Below are 16,941 nucleotides of genomic sequence, written 5' to 3' on the forward strand. Positions count from 1 at the left end.
AACGGGTATCGGGGTATATATCGGGTATACGGGAATACACTGACAGTGTATTCCATTCAGGATCCTGGGAAAGCTGGGTTGCGGCGATTGAGCCCGTCAGTGCCACGTTACACTGACAAGCTTCTCCCTGGAATTTAGCTCTTATAAGAGCTGTTGGTTGTCTTCTCCTTCCTATCCTAGCCTGTCCCTGCCTACCCAGAATCTAAGCCCTAGCTAGCTGGACGGAAACCTCCGTCCCCGGTGAATTGCAAGCTCAGAATGACGCAAACCTGGGCGGCGCTGTTCTTTTAAATTAGAGGTCACATGTTTTCGGCAGCCAATGGGTTTTGCCTACTTTTCTCAACGTCACCGGTGTCGTAGTTCCTGTCCCACCTACCCTGCGCTGTTATTGGAGCAAAAAAGGCGCCAGGGAAGGTGGGAGGGGAATCGAGTAATGGCGCACTTTACCACGCGGTGTTCGATTCGATTCGAACATGCCGAACAGCCTAATATCCGATCGAACATGAGTTCGATAGAACACTGTTCGCTCATCTCTAATAATAATAATAATAATAATAATAATAATTAGCAGCATAAACTGTAACCAAGAAATAAAAAATATAGAAAAAATTCTCAGGAGCGCTCATAAAGTAGTGAGCAACAGGGAAACAGAAAACTCCTCCTCCTCTGTAAGTGGTCGCCTTCAACCATTAGTAAACATGGAGCTCAGCAACATAACAAGCAACATACTCAGCTCTCACCTCTACGCCTCCCAGACAGGTCTCTTGACATCACACACCTTGGAGTAACCGCTGAGGCTGTGATTTGGCTTCAGAGATCACAGGGGTGTTGGGTTGTGTTTGTTGCTTGATGACATTATGTTGCTTGCATCATAGGTCTCGGTGGTGACCCTTGGATATGTTAAGTCAGCCAGGAGACCAAAAGAGGCTGAAAGCGGATGTCAAGGGACCTCCAAAGCCAAAAGGATGTCCAGAAGAGGTGAGGCAAGCTGAGTATAACAGTCTATTATGTTGCTGAACCTCCCGTAGAGCTTTGGTTCGGACAAATACAAGGGGTGATCCAAAAGTAATGATGATAATCAATAATAAACACAATGAATAGAGTGAACATAATAATTTATTGTTCTACATAGTCTCCTAACAAGTCTATACATTTAGTCCATCTCTTTTCTAAACTTAGAATTCCCTTAGATAGGGGTGATCCAAAAGTAATGATAATCGGTTATTTCTAGTGCACACAAAAATAAAAATAATATGTCCTCTACTCGCTTAGGTACCCACTAGTTCAGGAAAAAAAAAATCACTTAAATAGGCCACGCTTCCCGGGAGCTACATTCATTTGAATACGGACTGCCGAGGAGTGAACATCAAAATGGAAAAAAACGAAATCAGAGCTATCATCAAATACCTCTGCTTGAAAACAATGTCTACCAAAGACATACACAGCGACTTGGTGGAAACATTGGGGGACTCTTCTCCTCCATATTCCACAGTTGCACGCTGGGCCAAGGAGTTTAAGCTGGGAAGAACATCGATGGAAGATGAACATCGTAAAGGACGCCCATCCACGCCCATCACTGAAGATAACGTGAAAAAAGTTGAAGAAGTTGTATTGGCAGATGGAAGAGTGACTATCAGGCATGTAGCTCAGGTCACAGGGATCTCATATGACAGTATTCAAAGAATCCTTGCGAACGAATTGCATATGAGAAAGGTCTCCGCTCGTTGGGTGCCGAGAATGTTAACCAATGAGCAAAAGAAGAAACGAGTCGACATTTCAAGAGCACATCTCAAAAAGTTCCAAGCAGACTAGGAGAATTTTTTGTCTTGTTTTGTGACCATGGACAAGACCTGGATCCACCACTTTGATCCCAAAACTAAACAACAATCGATGACATGGAAACAAGCCGTTGAACCAACGCCGAAGAAATTCAAAGTGTCAAGCTCAGCAGGGAAGGTTATGGCGTCCATTTTTTGGAACGCTGAAGGAATTATTATGGTGGACTATTTGGGGAAGGGAGCCACTATTACTGTTATGACCCGGTCTCAGCAGTCTCGGCCTGTTAGGTTCAGGCGCAGAGTGTCCGGACGACATTCAGTGCGTGAACCACCTGATGCACGGCAGGGGAATGTTCACACCAGACATGCAGTTTCTGCTCTGGCACTCGGGCGTGGATCACGTGGTGAGTGGCCTGATGGATCAGTGCCTGGTGTGTCTTGGCCTCTGAAGGGGTTAAGTTCTCTGCAGTGCTGAATACTTTACAGGCCATGGGCGAGGCCTTCTCTTCAGTATATAAGGTTGTTGCACTGCTATCTGACACCGGTCTTAAACGTCTGTTCCTGTTCTCAGTGAATGTCTGTTGTCTGAAGCTGCTACCATCTGCATCCTGGCCCATCCAGTTTCTTGCTCCTGTTCACACAGGACTGGTTCGCTAAGTATTGAGCTTGTATCCAGACATAGTGTTCCGGGCGCAGCGAGCCCTAGGTATTTTTCTGTTTGGAAGTTTGGAATTTTGGTAGGGGTTTTTTGTGTGTGATCCTAAGTTCTGTTTTTCCCTATCCCTTGCTTAGTTCAGTTATTCTGTGTTTCACGTTTATTCTCTTCCTATGCTTTTGTGTACTCACGTTCACCGTTAGTCCAAGTCTGGACACCCGTGGGGGGCTTGTTCTGTATCTGCTTCTCCTTCGTAAACGTGAAGCTAGACAGGGGCTCTATTTCCCTTTGCAGGTTAGCTACTTCTCCGGCTGTGCTCGTGCCCCTTCAGGCAAGTTAGTCGGGCCCACAGCTACTTCTAGTTGTGCGAGGCAGGGCGTAGGAGGATCCACACTAGAAGTCCAAACTGCTCATACTTATTATTGTTGGGTTTTATATATATGTTTTTCCTGTACTATACTGAGAAGTTATCAGTCAGGGGCCAGTCCGTGGTCAGGGATCCCCAAACCATAACAGTAAGACCGGCCAAAAAGAAAAAACTGGCTGACCTTTTTCATTGGAATTTTTTTTGTGGGATCCTTCAATAGTTTTTTTTGTCATGGAGCAAGCTATTGGTTCTTTGATTGAGCAGGTGAAAAAACTGACTCTCTCAAATCAGGAGTTAGTTCAGCGCATACAAGCTCTTGAGACTGCAGGGCTGCCACAAGGTGTGGAGCCTAAAATTAAGTTACCTGACTGTTTTTCAGGAGACTATACCCAGTTTGACAATTTTAAAAATAGCTGTCGGAATTATTTCTCAGTTAAAACTCGTTCTGCTGGAACACCTCAGCAACAGGTTCAGGTCATCATCTCCTTACTGCGAGGTGATGCCCAGCAATGGGCGTATTCTTTGCTTCCTAATGACCCAGCTTTGCTAAATCCTGATTTATTTTTTGAGAGCCTTGGGTTGATTTATTCCGAACCTGATGCTGAAGGTGTTGCTGAACATGCTCTCATTAATTTGCAGCAGGGTTCTGATAAGGCAGAAGTGTATTGTCAGAAATTTAGAAAATGGGCTGTACAGACTACGTGGAATGACTCCTCGCTGGCAGCCATCTTCCGCAAGGGTTTATCTGACTCGGTAAAGGACGTAATGTTGGGATTCCCAAAGCCTAAATCACTTAATGAATCTATGTCTTTAGCCATACAGGTACACCGACGACTACGTCAAAGGAAAAACAATTTGGCGCTCCCTTCCGTAAATAATGAGTTCTCTGAGCCAATGCAAATTGATCATTTCGAAACTCCTGAACAGCGGAGGGATTATCAGCGCAAAAATAAAAGGTGCTTTTACTGTGGAGATCCAGGTCACGTAATCTCGCAATGTTTGAAACGCCCTCCAGTGAAGTCCAACCCAGAGGTTTGTCTTGGACCAGGTTTTCGCTTTTCCTTGTCTGTGACGTTTCCTGATTGCAGTTTGTCCTCCTCATGTACTGCTAAGGCCTTTGTTGATTCCGGGGCGATGGTTAATGTTATGAATTATGATTTTGCACGCCAGTGTCATTTTTCTCTTGCTCCAGTAACTAAGAAGATCAATCTTTAGGCTATTGATTCTTCTTCTATTGCAGAATCCAAGCCCCAGTTTCTAGTCAAATTGAGAATGGTGACTGAAGGGGAACATGAGGAGCTTTGTACTTTCTTGGTTTTACAGGGTCTCCAAAGTGAAGTTATTTTGGGATACCCGTGGCTGAAAGCCCACAACCCAGTAATTGACTGGCAATCCCAGAAATTAACTAGTTGGAGGTGTAAATGTAGGGATTCAACTATTACTCTGTCTTCTGTACTGACTGAAGATGATCAAGTTCCGGAATACTTGTCTGATGTTTCTTCTGTTTTCTCCAAATCCCAATCTGAAAAATTGCCTCCTCATAGGGAGTACAACTGCGCCATTAATAACAAGGCTTTGTTGAAGAAGTTTCTTCCACCGCTGATTCCTTCTATCTCTCCGTCCGAGCCAGTTCTGATGGATGGTAATCTGGAATATGAAGTGGAGAATATCCTGGACTCTAGATGGCGCAGACGCAGGTTACAGTTTCTGGTTAAATGGAAAGGCTATGGACAAGAAGATAATTCTTGGATTTCGGCGTCTGAAGTTCATGCGGCTAGACTGGTGCAGGAATTTTTCCGGAGATTCCCAGAGAAACCAGGTGCGGCCTTTGAGGGTTCGGTGACCCCTCATCAAGGGGGGGGTCATGTTATGACCCGGTCTCAGCAGTCTCGGCCTGTTAGGTTCAGGCGCAGAGTGTCCGGACGACATTCAGTGCGTGAACCACCTGATGCACGGCAGGGGAATGTTCACACCAGACATGCAGTTTCTGCTCTGGCACTCGGGCGTGGATCACGTGGTGAGTGGCCTGGTGGATCAGTGCCTGGTGTGTCTTGGCCTCTGAAGGGGTTAAGTTCTCTGCAGTGCTGAATACTTTACAGGCCATGGGCGAGGCCTTCTCCTTACTATATAAGGTTGTTGCACATGCTATCTGACGCCGGTCTTAAACGTCTGTTCCTGTTCTCAGTGAATGTCTGTTGTCTGAAGCTGCTACCATCTGCATCCTGGTCCATCCAGTTTCTTGCTCCTGTTCACACAGGACTGGTTCGCTAAGTATTGAGCTTGTATCCAAACATAGTGTTCCGGGCGCAGCAAGCCCTAGGTATTTTTCTGTTTGGAAGTTTGGAATTTTGGTAGGGGTTTTTTGTGTGTGATCCTAAGTTCTGTTTTTCCCTATCCCTTGCTTAGTTCAGTTATTCTGTGTTTCACGTTTATTCTCTTCCTATGCTTTTGTGTACTCACGTTCACCGTTAGTCCAAGTCTGGACATCTGTGGGGGGCTTGTTCTGTATCTGCTTCTCCTTCGTAAACGTGAAGCTAGACAGGGGCTCTATTTCCCTTTGCAGGTTAGCTACTTCTCCGGCTGTGCTCGTGCCCCTTCAGGCAAGTTAGTCGGGCCCATGGCTACTTCTAGTTGTGCGAGGCAGGGTGTAGGAGGATCCACACTAGAAGTCCAAACTGCTCATACTTATTATTGTTGGTTTTTATATATGTTTTTCCTGTACTATACTGAGAAGTTATCAGTCAGGGGCCAGTCCGTGGTCAGGGATCCCCAAACCATAACAGTTACGGGCTCCTACTACGCAGAACAAATCAGAAGATTGCGGGAGGCTATCAAGGAGAAAAGGCGCGGCAAACTGCGGGCTGGAGTGCTGTTTCACCAAGACAACGCGCCGGCTCACAAAGCTGCAGTTGCCGTGGCTGCCGTCCAAGAAGCGGGCTTTGAACTGGTCGCACACCCCCCTATTCACCAGAACTAGCCCCCAGTGACTTCTTTCTCTTTCCTCGGCTCAAGTAACACCTCCGGGGCAAGAAATGTGATGACGATAGCGACGTGATAACCGCTGTTGGGGATTTTTTTGATGGTCAAGCTCAATATTTTTTTTCTAAGGGAATTGTATTAAAAGTAGAATTTTAAGACAACACAAATACTGGGGATCTTTCTCTTCAAATAATGGGATATTAAAGAATATCCAACCTTGAGGATGGGATGACATCTCTGGCAGACAAGCAAGTAAGAGAACTGCAATAAGTGACCTCTTAATTATCTGAGGACATTGAAGACCTTGAGAATAAGTCCCCCAGGAAAGCCCTATGCATGGTAGGACTGCCAGAAAATATTACTCTTTGTAAGTCATATCTGTCTTAGGTTTTGGATCCCTGAAGTCCACAATCAAGTCCTTCAAGTCCCTCTTCCTTTTAGAGAAACTCACGCAGATTATAATGAAATATTTAGACTATAAAAGGATATAAAATAATAGGCTGTGCCGATAATCAATATTTTTTCCTGTGCAATCAATAAAAAGATGTGTCCTCTGGGGGGAGGGGAATGACAAGACAGTGAGCCCTAAGCCGAACCCCCCTCCCCCTCTGTTTCTTCATGCTTGTCTATCCTGTCCTAAGCGACAGGTGACAACTGAGCAGCAAAACCCTACCTAGATATAAGTGATGACACAGAACGCAGAAAAGACAAACAAGAAATGGAGGTCAGCTAGCCAAGGGTTTGGTAACAATTGAGCAATGCAGTACAGAAATGAAATCCAAGAGAATGGACAAAGTAAAAGCCAGAAGTCAATAATATGAGAACAGGTAACAAATCATCAAGAGTAACAGCCAGAAAGCACAAGACAATAGCAAGCACCAATGTGAATGTGAGCAAATAATAAATAGGAAGGAAGAACCTGCCCCAGACATAATAGGAAGATAGGCTGTATCCACCTCAAAATCCTGACCAAAAAGATGACTCCCATTGAAATGAATGGGAGCTGGTCAGTTCTTTTTTCTGGGAGCTGGAACAAACAGCTCCCAGAAAAAGAAGCAAATCCGCCTGAGCCTCAGGTTCCGGTCCAAAAAAACCAGTGTAATCTTACCCTCAAAGGCAAAAGGAGAACCAAGGTGAAGGAGATGGGTGTGGTGGTAAATCAATTACCAATGTGGGGGAATAGGGCAGTGTTCAGACAAAGCAACAAAAAACTCTAAGCAAAGATTCAAACAGAACACAACTCCTGCGCTGCAACGTTTGAGAGTAGGGTGACGCAGATACCCAAACAGGCATAGAAGTTACACCTATATTAGCCAATATACTGGTAAACTTCTAGTTTTTTTGTGGTGTGCCTACCTGTGCTGTATGAAATGAAAAGGTTTCCTTCCAAATTGCCATCTTGGTAAAAATGTCAAATTGATCAATGATACAGCCACCTAAAAATGACAGGTGAATCTAGATATAAAAAATAAATAGAGATGAGCGAACACTGTTCGGAACAGCACGCTCACAGCACGCTCCCATAGAAATGAATGGAAGCGGCCGGCACGTGGGGGGTGAAGTGGCCGGCTGCCGGCAAAGTGTGCGTGCCAGGTGTTTCCATTCATTTCTATGGGAACGTGCTGTTCAGATCGGCTGATCCGAACAGTGTTCGCTCATCTTTAAAAATAAACTCAATGTAGAATTACAATAGCCAAATAAAGGAGAAATAATCTGGTCCTGGTGATCTCACCTGATTCGGTTGTGCAGGTCCTCAACAACCAGTATAGCTTATCACAGTAGATGATGGTGGTATCAGCCTGTAGATTCCTAGTCGTTCCTGATCAAATGAAGAATTCCGATGTAGAGATACAAAAAAGGTCACCCAAAAAAAAAAAAAAAAAACAAATGGGAGGAAAAAAAACTGATTCTGCGCTCACCAAAAAGATCAAAGCCAAAGTCTTTTATTGAAGTCCGTAAAAAAACAGACGTTGCAAAGAAAAACAAAGCCCCTTCCTCAAGTGTGTTATATACAATGAGTAATAAATAGAGATGAGCGAGTAGGTGTTCACTACTCGATCGAACACTACTAGCTGTTCGAAGTTTAATGTTCGATGCAGAACCAGCGTTGATTGGCAGAATGCTATACATTCTGCCCATCAACGCTGTTTCTTCTCTTACCTTTAGAAGTCTTCTCCGTGCAGCATCCCCGTGGCGTCTTCCGTCAGGAATTCACTCTGCCTAGGCATCCGGCCTAGGCAGAGCTGACTGCGCATGCGTGGGTATGCCCTCGCTTGCGCAGTCGGCTCTGCTCAGGCTTCGGGCCTGGGCAGAGCCGACTGCTCATGACCGCGCAGAGCTTTAGCTAAAATAATCCCTCACAGACAGAAAAATCAATTAAAAGATATTAATTACACAGCTCCGATTGTGCAAAAGTTAAAAAAATAAAAATAGATCAAATAATGTTAATGTAATATGTGTAAAAGTCTTAAAAAAAGAAGCTATTGTGGTAATTGTGTCAACCTTCTAAAAGATCCAGCGATATATCGATTACACAGCAAACAATATAAATATCATAACTTCTAAAAAGTGGAAAATAAAATGATTCCAAATCATTGAAAACCTCCGAAAACTACAGATAGTCCTGCAAAAAAAAAACCCAAAACAAACCAAAACATGACATAGTCATAGTTAAGGAAGATACTAAGAATAAAGACGACAGCAAAGGAAATAATTACAATGTGTATTTATTGTGTCTCTATCAAAAGCTTCTATAAATGTGGTATTGCTGTAATCCTCCTGACCTGCCGGATAAAGGTAACGTATTATTCATGCCGAATTCGGAACAGACCAACAATGTACAAATTAAGAAAAACAAAAAAACAACTGGAACTGCTGTATATGTTTTCATTACTAACATCATGGATACTAATTGGTTAATAAGAATAAGTGAATGAGTTACACAGTATATACCCTTATATAATCCCAGAGAAGGATACAACTCGTCCGTAAAATACACAAACACTCACATTGTCATACTGAGGGACAAACACACATTTTAGACATTTTGGGATACAAAGGAGATAAAATAGTTAAAAGTTAAACATACAGTACAGTGTGTTATATCATTATTGTACATTCTCCCTCCCCCAGTATTATAATGTGTATAACAGAGGACACCAGTGATTGTCTGTGTGACCCCGGGATCTATAGAATAATAATAATAATAATAATAATAATAATAATAATAATAATAATAATAATAATAATTAATAACTTACATCAGATCTCTCCATCTCCAGCCAGTCTATGTCTCTGGATCTCTCTTACTCCCTGTATATATAGCAGCACACAGTGACGGCAGAGGATTGTGGGAAATAAGACGATGGGATGTTCTTGCTATTACCTAAGGGGTACAGAGAATAATGAGAATTGTCAGGAGATCACAGGGAAATTTTCAACAAAGAAATCATCTCTATAGAAAGTCTCAGCCATTCCCTCCGGGGTCTCCGGGACTTCTGAAGTTCTTGTTAAAGTTTCTTGAGTAAAAAGTAAAACTCTATGAAATATCCCTGACTTCTAGGAAGTGTAAGCAAAGAGTAAAAGTTACTAGAAATACATAATAGGAAGGATCTTGTAGATGACGGTGGAGATCTCGCCAACCACACACAGTACTGACCCCTCTGTCTGGGCGCAGATTATGAGCTCAGGTTAAAGCACCATTCCACTCTGCCCCGCCAACACTACGACCTAAATCAGATTCCTACTTTAAAAAGAGAGGGGGCTTAGTAGGGAGAAGATCACTGGTGGCAAGGAGGTATAAGCGTAAGTTGACACTGAGTGTATTGGATCGGAACCTGAGGCGGAGGCAGCCGCGACTGAAAACCGGTGCACTGCACCAGCATTCAGTCGCGCTCTCGATTCCGGATTAGGACCGATGAATGGGCCTATTTGCGAAAAAGGGAGTGTCTTCACGCTTCTCACTTCTTTTTCTAGGAACCGGAGCAAACCTGAAAAAACACCTGAGCGGCTCCCACTGTTTTATACAGTAGACACCCAGCGCTAATACCCCCAGTTTGTGCCTGCACTGATCGGGGGCATTAACCTCCCCCGGTGATCACCGAGACTCAAAGCAAGCTCTGAGTACGGGATCGTGTTACCATGATAGTGGGGAGCCTTGTGAAGACTCCGGCCTTGCATTCACTGGCTTCTATTGCAGAATACTCTAGGTAGCCTGCAATAGAAACCCCAGTATTTTGCAATGCATTGCAATGCATTAGCATTGTAATGCATTGCATTAGTGATCAGACCCCCTGGGGTTCAAGACCCCCTAGGAGGGTCTAATAAATGTATAAAATTTGTTTAAAAAAGGGTAAAAAATAATATATAAAAAATAAAATAAATAATGAATTCAAATACACCCCTTTCCATAGAACATATAAAAGTACTGAAATTCTGTGTAACGCCTACATGTTAGGTATCGCTGTTTCTGAAAATGACCGCTCTACATAATCTATAAACATATTTTTCCCATATGGTAAATTTCGTAACGGAAAAAAAAGTCAAAAGTACCAGACCGCCGTTTTTTCACTGTTCTGCCTCTGATAAAAATTTTAATAAAAAAATATCAAGTCAATAATGATTACCAAAAATGGCATAACTAAAAATTACACCCAGCCCCTCAAAAAAGACACCCTATGTCTAGGACTAAGGGAAACAAGATTATCTTCATAATCCTTTGTTCCCTATCGTCCTACCAGAGGCACAATATGGAGTGATAACAAGTAATCCCCATAAGGGTGGGATATCACCGTGAACTGAGCGTAGTACAGCTCGCCCAAAAGCGGTAGAATCCGAGGAACGTGAGTTTAGGCGGTAATGACTTACAAAAGTCGTTTCCGAAGACCAAGAGGCAGCCGCACATATTTGGTCTAAGAGCAAAGCCCTATTCTCCGCCCAGGATGTGGAGACAGCTCTAGTCAAGTGGGCTCTCAGGAGGGCCGGTGTAGGAAACCCCTGAGCTGAAAAGCAAGATTTTATGGCCTCCCTCACCCAGCACGAAATAGAAGCCTTGGAGGCTTTGAGACCTTTTTGATTCCCCAAATAATTGACCAGGAGATTCTCTGATCTCCTAAAGGAGCGAGTGCACTCTCGATATATTTGGAGACATCTCACCAAGTCCAGTGTGTGAAATCTCTCTTCTTCAGGGAAGAAGGAGAAGGATAGAAAGCAGGTAGACAAATTAACTGATTTATGTTTGTAGTAGATGGAAGTTTGGGCTTAAAGCCCGGGAGAAATTTTAATTGTACTCTATCCTCAAAGAAGGCAATATAACGGTGCTTCCGAGGAGAGTGCCTGGAGTTCACCCACTCTTTTTGCAGATGTTATGGCAAGGAAAAATGTGACCTTATAGGTCAGGAATTTTAGATTCACCTCATCCAGAGGCTCAAAGGGAGCAATGTAAAGTGCCGATGAGACCGTACAGAGGTCCCATTAGTGGGCTGGAGCAGCTGCTGCTGGTCTCAACCTAGCTGCCCCTTTAATGAAGGTGCTTACTAAAGGTTCCTGAGACAGGTGCCACCCCAGATAGGCGGACAAAGTGGCTACATGTACCTTCACTGTGGAAGCAGCAAGCCCTTTGTCTAGGCCGTCCTGAAGAAAATCCAGGATCACCCTTACTGGGGGATCGGAGGAGTCCACTTCATGTTCAAGACACCAGGCATTGAAAGAAAAGCACCAGGACCAGGTAAGACCCTGGTCCTGACCATTTAAGAGGACAGAGAATCCTCCCCACCTGTCCGGTCCTACACAGGACGCAGGGGGGAGGCATCTGTGCCCTTTTAAAGGGTCAAACCATGTGAATTAAATACTGGTTAATTAAAATTCCGCTAGGGAATTATAGTTGAGCATTTTGGCAGGGAACTGACCAGAGGACATAGCGAGGTTACACATGTTGAACAGATGTGGGAGTAGTTGGGCTTTAAATGAACCAAAATATTTGTTGGAATAACCATCAGGTCCCGGGAATTTGCCTAATTTAATGGAAGATATTTTCTTCTCTAATTCTGGAGCTGATAATAATTGGTCATTGGGCAGGGAAGGAAGTTGCAAAGAATGTACGAAGTTCTTTATATGTCTGTCCATGGGTTGAGGAGTAGTTGGGTCTGCACTTAAGTTATACAATTTCTGGTAGTGGATAAGCTCATCAGCGATAGATTGGGGAGAACAAATGTGTGTGCCCAAAGGTTGTGAGATAAGGAATGGAAGCTTTGCCTTAGCTTGCATGGTCTTGAATCTATTAGCCATGAGCTTACTAGGTTTATTATAAGACTTATAGTAAGATGGGTGCATTCTTTTGGTCTGGTGGTCAAAGTCTTGAGTAAGGAGATTTATTAAGTTCATTTATAGCATCACGAAGTGAAGTTTGAAGGGTTAGAGATGGGTTGCATTTACGTTGTTTTTCTAGTGCTGCAATTTTTTTCCATTACTATCTGTCTGGAACAAAGTTTTTGTTTCTTGAGCCTAGCTATGTGTTGTATGAGGAGGCCATGGGTGTATGCTTGGTGAGAGTTCCATAGGGAGAAAGCATCTCTTGCCGAAGGAATATTAGTAGAGAAAAATGAAGATAGGCTACAGGAAATGGAATCCTTAACTGAGTTTAGAGACATAATCTAGGCATTGTTACGCTTGCACTATGTGTTATGGGGATAGTCAGGAGTTTGAATAGTCATAGTAATGGACGCGTGGTCAGATCGTGTAATATCCCCTATGGTGCACTGAGAGATGTCAGGGAGGAGCCATTTAGTGGTCAGAAACATGTTGATCCTAGTATAGGTATTGTGGCTGGCGGAGTAGAATCTAAAGGATTTCTCAGATGTGTGTAAGCATCATCAGACATTGTGAAGGTCTACCCGGACAAGTCAGGAGCTTAGTTGTGGATATTCTGGAAAGTAGCAAGGAACCTAGGCCTTCTCCTAGAAGCTGACATAAGTTGATCTTTCACATGTGAGAAGTAAATTTAGGCAATTACATCACACGGGAGAGAATCAGGGAGATTTTTTGCTTTGGGAAGTCTGTGGGCTCTGTCTAGAATTAAATCTCGGTCAGTACAGTGCAGTAAGACCACTTTAATGAGTGTTTGGAGGAACTGAGGCAATTCAGATGGCGTGACAGATTTGGGGATGTCTCGGAATTTCTCATTATTTCTTTGGTTTCTATCCTTAATATCCACTAATTTCAGTTTCTTAACTTCTATGTCTTCTTTGAGGTCATTGTGGGTCGTCGACCAAGGAATTATGAGCACCAGCAAATTTGCTCATCGTTGATTCTACGTGTTCTATGCGTCCTCCAAGAGAGTCAATGGTAGAAGACACATTAGAAATAGCTTTTGTGATGTCTTTTTGGATGGTGCTGTGAAGGGCTAGCATAGTATCCTACAAGAAAGATCTTGACACCACTTGATTTCCAGCAGGAAAGATTTGGACAGTGTACAGAGCTTCAGGGGAGGGCCCCTGAGATTGGGGTAGAGTTTTGGATGAGAAATCAAATGTTGTAGCCCATTTTGTTTGCTGTTTAGCTGGACTCTGAGATGGGAGTTTGGTGTATTTTCACTTCAACAGATTGTATTCAAGAAGATTCCCATTTGGCATTGAAGAAGCACCTCTTCTAGTAGTCTACTCAGGCTGAGGAAGTGGCGTGTCAGAGGACGTGACGCTAGCTGAGGATCCATCTGTGTCAGAAAGATTGGATTGAGGTTGACTGGAAGAGGCATGCATGGTAGATGGAGGAGTAATGCCAGGAGGATTTGATAGTTGAATTATATGAGCAGGAGGACCTGAGTCTTCATCAGCATATAATGGTGAAGAAGTGAAGAAGTCCCTTCCCCCTATGTGCCATAGTCTTGAAGGTTATAGGGTTTTAGTATCAGGGGGAATCAGAGTTGAAGTCAGAGGATGTAGGGTGCCACTTATAGCAGGAAACATGTAAGATTAGGTTCTTAGCATGGAATTTATATCAAACTTATATAGTCCCTAAAATCTTATATCTCATGCAGATGCTGCCTATTTATCTGCCTAAAGCCTTCTTCCAATCTTTGAAATCAATTGCATCTAAATACCTCTGGTCAAAAAAAATGCCAAGATTGTCCTACCAACTTCTTACGAGACTCAAACAAAATGGGGGTTTAGCTTTCCCCGATATATCGCTATATTATAACGCTATACAACTCTCCAGGTGGATGACAATGACCTACCCAGCGGGGGATAAGACACTTGCTGATCTTGAGTTAGCCCATTTTGGTCTAACGTACAAACATTCTCTGTGAGCCCCAGAAACTAAGGCGATGAGAAACTCAACCTCCAACATTTTAGTAAGAGGTCCATGTGAAACTTGGGCGCAATATTGTCACCTATTATCTCCAGGCTTATCTCTCATCTTACCTGACTCCTCGGTGCCAGCGATTCTGCAAAAACATTCACAAGCTGACTTTAATCTTTGGTCCAAACTTGCCAATATTAAATTAACTGATCTGGTGGTTAACGATTCACCGATATCTCACCATGACCTACAACTACTAATCCCTACAGTCCGACTGAATTTTTTGCAATATGTAACCTTCCAGGCCTGGATGAACAAAATCTTAAAGATAGGTATTTCATCCAGAAACTTAACTCCCTTTGAAACACAGCTAACCTCTGGTAACCTAAGGTTTAGGAAGATATCTCATTTAAAAACACTTCTCTTAAACTTACGGAACTCTTCGACCCCCACTTATATCTCCTCATGGGAAAAGGAACTAAACACCAAATTTACCAGCGAAGAGACTGGTTTGATCTTGAAGAACTCACATGGTTTCTCTAGGTGCGTCAGGTTACAGGAAACCCATTTTAAAATCCTGACTAGATGGTACAAGACGCCAGAGTGGTTACATACACATGGATTAGCAGACTCAAAACTATGTTGGAGGTGTAAGACATGCGGGAAGCATGCTGCATATCTTGTGGTCTTGCGATGTGATCCAACCCTTCTGGACTAAAGTAGAAGCTCAAATCTCTAAAATAATGGAAAAAAAAAATCAAATTGACACCTGAAATCGTTTTACTTTCCAAGACCTCACCCCAATATTCACCTTCGAAAGTGAATCTCGCTACGCATCTCATTGAAGCAGCAAAATCGTTGGCTGCCATTATTTTGGCTCCAAACAGATCCCCCCACGACAAGACTCTGGTTAGATAAAGTTCTTCAGATCGCTAGATATGAAGAATTAATGCATTGGTCATCACACACTCGAGCAACGTACTTAAAAATCTGGTCCCCTTGGTGGAATATGTATGAAGACCTGGCTTCTACTGTATAGAAATTAATACGAGGTTTAACGTATTGAGATGGCTTTAATGACTTAGCTACCTGTGTTTCATTTCTGAACTCCCTTCTTTCTCCCTCATCCTTGCTTAAAAAGCCTTACCCCCACTCCGAACACTATTTAACCCTATGTACCTTCCCCCCTCTCTTTATTCTCCCATTATTATTAAATGTAACTTACCTTCTATTTTCATATTGATAGTTGAATTGCACCACGCGGAATATGTTAAAACCTTTGCATAAGATTTTGATACCCCTCTAGTCATATTAGATCTTATCTACTATGTATGTTATAAGCTGTTAAACTGTTCATAAGTATCTGTATTAGACCATTTCAATGAACTTTGCAAAATTGTAAAATGTTCAATAAAATCAGAATTTAAAACAAAGATTAGGTTCTTAGCATCAGGATATTTAGCCCGGCATCACCTGGCTCAGGAGACTGTGCTGTATATTGTAGATAAAGCCAAGCGAGACACAATTCTCTATCAGCTATTTTTTAGGATTCTGTCTCTTCCATGTCGACCGCCAGTGTAGCAGTAGAATAATGTAGTCTCTTTATGGGAGCATTTAGTTTAATATCCAAGAGAATCGAGGGGGAGGTGAGGAGCCCCCGATGGTAGAGTAGGGGCTCAGCACTCCCTTCCCCAATACAGCTGCCAGGAGGTTCACTAGAGGCCAGGGAAACACAAGAGGGATAGATAGATAGATAGATAGATAGATAGATAGATAGATAGATAGATAGATAGATAGATAGATAGATGAAATGACAATTAGCCACTGGGAGAAGTGAGGAGCCCCCCTGAAGGATGTGTAGGGGCTCCAAACTCCCTCCCCCAAGGCCTGCTGAGCAAAGTCAATGACCAGAGGAGTCACAAATGGCCAAAAGCTGGGAGAACATTCTGATTTGAACCCAGGTTTTATTAAATATATAATGACACATTGGGATCTTTTGTATGTTGTTGTTCATCTGAGGTTGCATTAACCTAATTTAAAGACTTTGTAAGGAACAGAAGCTTTTCTATTATGCCTTGAAATGAAAACCATGAAATTCAGAGGATAGACTTTCAGGACTAGTTTCACTAAAAATAACAAGCTTCTAATTATCCAGTTTTATTTACACAGAATATTCCTCAAAAGACTGATTATTGTAATAGGAGATCTTGTTAAAAATTCCCTACAGAATTGTCTACCGTGGGGTTTGGCTTTATCTGAATGTGTATATAATAGAGCAAGCACATGATGGTTTTACAACACGGAGTATATCATGTGTGACCGGTCTCTAACTGGGTGAAAAACAAGAACCAGAGGTGATAGGAAGAAGATCTACGCTCACAGGCAATGGAACAATACAAGAACCGGAATATCCAAAGTGGAATCTTTATTTTAGTGGGTAAAACAGCACGACGCATTTCGGGTCAAACCGGACCCTTTCTCAAGTGCAAATATACAGGTCACGTCGGGCCAGGAGACTGCTCACAACCCCATCAGGTGAGAGGCCAACTGGTTATCTTATTGTTTCATCTGTCTCTCCCACTGACTGTGTATTCTGGAAATGTTATGTGTTGGGGAATTCTGTAAGAACTGGATTCAGATGAAATGCTCACAGAACACAGGATTAGAATTATCCAAAGATATCAGCCTAGACAATCTACAAACCGAAACATGAGACTCTCGAATCAAAGTATTCTCAGAAATAGAACCTACAGATGGCTCCGGAATACTTCCATGTAAACAGTAGCAGAAAGTATCAATATCTGTATCATTAGAAAAAAAAAATGCTGACATTAAATCGCAAAAAATTATCAGGAAATTTTTTAAAA

General features: G+C 42.8%; 1 pseudogene; it reads left to right on the forward strand.

Annotated features, from left to right (window-relative positions):
- The first annotated feature begins 16,459 nt into the window (after window positions 1-16,459).
- The window catches only part of LOC142204274 (olfactory receptor 6B2-like), a 28,560-nt pseudogene continuing 28,078 nt past the window's right edge, over window positions 16,460-16,941 (forward strand).

The sequence above is a fragment of the Leptodactylus fuscus genome, chromosome 5 (genome assembly GCF_031893055.1).
Source record: "Leptodactylus fuscus isolate aLepFus1 chromosome 5, aLepFus1.hap2, whole genome shotgun sequence".
In the NCBI taxonomy this organism is placed as follows: Eukaryota; Metazoa; Chordata; class Amphibia; order Anura; family Leptodactylidae; genus Leptodactylus; species Leptodactylus fuscus.